The following is a 6109-nucleotide window of genomic DNA, read 5'->3' as shown; positions in this document are numbered from 1 at the left end:
TTTTTTAGTTTCGTTTTTTTGTTGAAGGACTAAACTAGCTAAATAACTGGTAACCAGTTTAGCTCTTGATCCAGCAAAGCAGATGTTTCCATTTGCGTTTCATGGACAACTTGGTGGTGCTGGTTTAATACGTTGGTAGACCAGGTTGATCAAGTCAGCCCAGCCAGCTTGTTGTTGTTGTTGTTGTTGTTTTTTTTTTTTTTCCCCCAGCAGATGCTTTTGAGAAATCCAGCCCTGCTCGGTTGGTTGCGTTGATTATGCTGGTCATCCAGCTTCTGTAGCTTATATAGCAACCAGCTCGATCACTGAAGAACAACTTGGGCCATTTAAAAGCATCTTCTGGTAAACGCTGTTCTTGGCTGCTTAGCATTAAGCTGTGTTGAAAACCGCCTGACCTGACCTCCCAGTGGAGTGCTAACTGCTAATTCTCTTATGTCAGCTAACAGATGCCCATCCTGGCTAGCATCGCGCTGTGAGTGATGGAGGAGAGGGAACCGGGGCCGGCCCGGCATGCAGTCTTGGCCTCCCGGCCACTGAAGGCTGTGGGGAGCGAAACCAGTGGTAAGGTGGGGTGGTCTTACTCTGCATCTAACTGGAAGTGTAGTCGTCCACATTTAGGATGGAGGGTCTCAATGGAAACAAACGGACTTGAGCAGCTTCAGCCGCTTTGTCTGGATCACTGGTACACACACTTACCTGTCTGTGTGTGTGTGTGTGTGTGTGTGTGTGTGTGCGCTGTGGTAATCCAGGCTGTAGGCTTCTTTGCTGGGATGAGTAATGGATCTAATATTAAACCGAGTGCCCATCAGCTTTAGCTGCTTTCAGTAGCGTGCTCCCAGAGTCATGCATGTGGAGAACGGAGGCTGACGGACCAGCGAACTCCACTGGTATGAAATGATGAGTCGTTGTTCGGCCCAGTTCCCACCCGAACCCTTAGTTCAGCTGATCAGGCATTAATTAAAGTCAATCAGACAGTTTTTGGAGTTCACAGAGATGATCAACACCCAAACCTGGGCTCTTCTAGCTGGGCTCTTCTAGCTGGGCTCTTCTAGCTGGGCTCTTCTAGCTGGGCTCTTCGTTTATTTGGGTTTATTCTAATGTTGTATAGAGTTTTACAGCTATACACTCTTTCATCAGAGAGAGAGAGTGTGTGTGTGTGTGTGTGTGCCTTTCTGTAGCTGCACTTCTTGTGTGGTTATGGAGGTGCTGACAGTGACATTGCCCTACTTATATATATATATATATATATATATATATATATATATATATATATATACACACACTCACACACACACTGCTGACACATTCAGTCTATCTCTATCTCTGTTCTCTCTCGTTTCTCTTGCAGTGTGTGTGTGTGTGTGTGTGCATATTGACTGCTTAGGTAAATTCCTGCAGGATTAATGGCCTAGTTAGCATTGCTGCTAAAGAGGATTAGCCTCACTCAGAGGGGCCACAGAGTGCTCGAGTGTCCTTCAGGATGGGTTAATCTCAGCCCAGTCGGGGTCCGGCAGTGGTCAGTCAGACAGTAGTGTTACTACCCAGTCTACAGAGTCACCTGGATTACCCTAATAGCACCCTGCTCTACAGAAAAGGCTACTGCAGTGGACACGGCGTCCATCAAACAGCGTCCAGACATTCAGGATCCTTGTTTTTAACCCTTTGAGACGTCTGCATGATTCCTTTAATTAATAGTTCAATTATTATGAAATGGTATCTAGATAATAGTAGCAATATATCCCTGCCCCCTGGTGGCTCATCCGTGCACTGCACGCCCTGGACAAATACATACAGATTTTAACGTTTAAAAGTTAAAATGTTACATTTTTTCATGTGTTTGTTAGTTTGAAAAATCCTGCTGTGAGCCGTACATTGCTGAGGTATCAGATATTATTAAAAATAATAAATTTATATATTTTATTTTGTACTGAACTATCGGTCGCAGCAGTTTCTGCCCAGATGTAGCCCACAATGTAGGGCACAGGGGACCATTTGAGGGAGTCTCCAGCCCGTTTACAGCTGCTTACAGAGAAACATTCGGGCTTTTCTTGATGATTTTCTTTCTTCTTTGTCTTCCCTTCTGGCAGATTGTGCACTCAAAGGCCCAAAACTTTAAGAAATGACATGGAATTTGTTAATCTGCTCAGTCTTTGACCAATATTGAAATAGTGAAACCGGTCGTTGGGCTACTTTCACTTTACAGTGACCAGTACAACTCTCTGCTGCCTCCTGCTGGCCAACATGAGGCTTGTCCAGGTAAACACACTTTACACTAAAAGCTCAATCACAGAAAGTTCTTACACTGAAGACGATCTGGGGTCTTAAAATCCCTTATCCTTAATATGGCGGAGGGATACATGCAGGGTGTTGTGCCACAAAAAATAGTCCCCTATATATTTGACATATATAAATATATAGCAAATCATCCCACATAACACTCAGAAGACTCAAATAGCTTCCCTGGTGAGTTTGGATAGTAAATAAAAGGGCTGTACTCATGAATTATGCAGGAATTGTGTACAGTTGCTGGACTTCTCCTTCCAGTGATTGAGGCGAAACATGATCAGATCTTTTATTGGAGCTCACAAATACAAAACGGGCTTCTTCAGACATCCAGACACTTTCAGCTTGCAGCTTTGACTTATAATATATTATCTATTTCTATATGCTACTGTAGATCCAGCTCTCCAGACTACATAAGACCCGTCTCTGCTGAAACCAGTAAAATAAGAGAACCAGTAAAAATAAATGCACACATAAACACAAGCGCTAAATGACTGAATATGGAACTAGCTTCTGATCCACTTCCCCAATTTGGTTGGGAGGGGGATTAGTTCTCATTTGAGTTTCATTAATAATATAAAAATATGTATAAAAAAACTTCAGACAGAGGTCAGTGCACGGTCAGTGCTCTCAGCTTCGTAGTCCAGAGGGGGAATCGCCTTAACGAGCGTCTTGGAATGGCGCAGTGGGTTAACGCACTGCCAGGGTGGTTCGGGGGTTGCAGGTTCGAGTCCTGGGTTTGGCAGCTTTAAGATTAATTTCTTAGCCCCACTCGCCATAGCACTTATAGCGCGAACGAAGAATTTGCAAGTATGTCCGAGTGGCGCAGAGGGTGAGACACTGCTACAGTGATCAGAGGGTTGATGGTTCAAGTCCTGGGTTTGGCAGCTTTAAGATTAATTTCTTAGCCCCACTCGCTATAGCACTTATAGCGCGAACGAAGAATTTGCAAGCATGTCCGAGTGGCGCGGTGGGGTAAGACACTGCTGCAGTGATCAGAGGGTTGCCGGTTCGAGTCCTGGTTTGGGCTGCTTGAAGTTTACTTTCTTATCCCCACTCACTATAGCACTTATAGCGCGAACGAAAAGTTAATGAGTGTCTCCGAGTGGCGCAGTGGACTAACGCACTGCCACGGTGATCCGAGGGTTGCCGGTTCAATCCCGGGTCAGGCTGCTTGCCATCGGCAGCTGGAGTCAAAGCGCAATTGGCCATGATCGCGCAGGTGGAGGTTGATGGCGCCTCCCCCCCTCTCTCTTCCATTCAGGCCACTGTTGTAGCTGGATTTGGGGGTGGGAGGGAGCTGGGGGCTCCCACCCCTCCCACCTCCTACTCCTGATTTGATTGACAGATGACCCTGATTAATGGACTAATTGTGTCCCTATGTATGGTTTTAAACAAGTAGGTCCCTTTGAAGTAAGTAAGTGGGTCCCTTGTAAGTAAGTGGGTCCCTTATAGTGGGTCCCTTTGTACAAGTAAGTAAGTGGGTCCCTTAGAACAAGTAAGTGGGTCCCTTTGTACAAGTAAGTTAGTGGGTCCCTTAGAACAAGTAAGTAAGTGGGTCCCTTTGAAGTAAGTAAGTGGGTCCCTTATAGTGGGTCCCTTTGTACAAGTAAGTTAGCGGGTCCCTTAGAACAAGTAAGTAAGTGGGTCCCTTGTAAGTAAGTGGGTCCCTTTGAAGTAAGTAAGTGGGTCCCTTATAGTGGGTCCCTTTGTACAAGTAAGTAAGCGGGTCCCTTAGAACAAGTAAGTAAGTGGGTCCCTTGTAAGTAAGTGGGTCCCTTATAGTGGGTCCCTTAGAACAAGTAAGTAAGCGGGTCCCTTAGAACAAGTAAGTAAGTGGGTCCCTTATAGTGGGTCCCTTTGTACAAGTAAGTTAGCGGGTCCCTTAGAACAAGTAAGTGGGTCCCTTATAGTGGGTCCCTTTGTACAAGTAAGTAAGCGGGTCCCTTAGAACAAGTAAGTAAGTGGGTCCCTTATAGTGGGTCCCTTAGAACAAGTAAGTAAGCGGGTCCCTTAGAACAAGTAAGTAAGTGGGTCCCTTATAGTGGGTCCCTTTGTACAAGTAAGTTAGCGGGTCCCTTAGAACAAGTAAGTGGGTCCCTTATAGTGGGTCCCTTTGTACAAGTAAGTAAGCGGGTCCCTTAGAACAAGTAAGTAAGTGGGTCCCTTATAGTGGGTCCCTTAGAACAAGTAAGTAAGCGGGTCCCTTAGAACAAGTAAGTAAGTGGGTCCCTTATAGTGGGTCCCTTAGAACAAGTAAGTAAGCGGGTCCCTTAGAACAAGTAAGTAAGTGGGTCCCTTGTAAGTAAGTGGGTCCCTTTGAAGTAAGTAAGTGGGTCCCTTATAGTGGGTCCCTTAGAACAAGTAAGTAAGCGGGTCCCTTATAGTGGGTCCCTTTGTACAAGTAAGTTAGTGGGTCCCTTATAGTGGGTCCCTTTGTACAAGTAAGTAAGTGGGTCCCTTTGTACAAGTAAGTAAGTGGGTCCCTTGTAAGTAAGTGGGTCCCTTAGAACAAGTAAGTGGGTCCCTTATAGTGGGTCCCTTTGTACAAGTAAGTAAGTGGGTCCCTTTGTACAAGTAAGTAAGTGGGTCCCTTGTAAGTAAGTGGGTCCCTTAGAACAAGTAAGTGGGTCCCTTATAGTGGGTCCCTTTGTACAAGTATTTAAGTGGGTCCCTTAGAACAAGTAAGTAAGTGGGTCCCTTGTAAGTAAGTGGGTCCCTTTGAAGTAAGTAAGTGGGTCCCTTATAGTGGGTCCCTTTGTACAAGTAAGTAAGTGGGTCCCTTATAGTGGGTCCCTTTGTACAAGTATTTAAGTGGGTCCCTTTGTACAGGTGTGTTTAAACAAGATATTTATTATGATTTGTTTTTAAGTCCCTAAACAGAATCACTTTGTTCACACTATAAGTGCTATAGTGTGACACAAGTGGGGATAACAAATTAAACTTCAAGCAGCCCTACCTGGGATTAGAACCGACAATCCTCGGATCACCGTGGCAGTGTGTTAGTCCACCACGCCACTTGGAGACGCTCATGTTTGTATTCGTTCGTGCTATTTGTGCTGTAGCCGACTCCACTGCACTAATAGCGCAAACGAAGACGACACGCGCTCCCCGAGTGGCGCAGCTGACTAATGCAGTGGCACGGTGAGCCAAGGACTGCCGGTTCGAACCCCACGTAGGGCTGCTTGTGGATTATTTCTTACGTTACTTCTTTAGTGTTTGCTTTATTTGATCAAACAGAACCAGAATCTTCTGTTCAAAATGATTGATCACTGAACTTAAAAGCAGGCGGTTACCCAAGATTCGTGTGTTTTTTTAGTTTTCAACAAGAGACGCTAGGCTAATGTTGCTAACAAAGACCGGACGTAGTCACCAACCTCAATAAAAAATGTTGTTGCTCAACTCGTCTCTCAAAACCTCAAGAATTTAGCAAATCAGTGAGATTTAGAATATGACGTGAGCACAAGCTTAGAAATGGAATAGTTCTATTAAGGCCGTCGCTAATATAGATCCAGGTTTACCCTAAATGTATGAATAAGGTCTAGCTAAATCTATTAAAATATAATTATTTACAAAGTTTTTAAATATAATTCTACAAAATAAAATCAAAATAATTTAAAAAGATTTTAGGCTTGTGCTTGCTGAGATGTGTTTGTTAGCAGGGTTAGCAGTGTTAGCCTAGCATCTCTCTTTCATGCTGTCATGTAAGTTTCATTTTTCCCCTAACTGTTCCTTTATTTCCCCCTCTAAAAACACACTCTTCCCTTTGCTAGAGATAAAACGAGCTCAGACTAGGAGAATAGCGTCTAGGTAAACTCGGAGGTAT

This window comes from Salminus brasiliensis, chromosome 20 (assembly GCF_030463535.1).
Source record: "Salminus brasiliensis chromosome 20, fSalBra1.hap2, whole genome shotgun sequence".
NCBI classification, from domain to species: Eukaryota; Metazoa; Chordata; class Actinopteri; order Characiformes; family Bryconidae; genus Salminus; species Salminus brasiliensis.
This window is presented reverse-complemented; position numbering follows the sequence as displayed.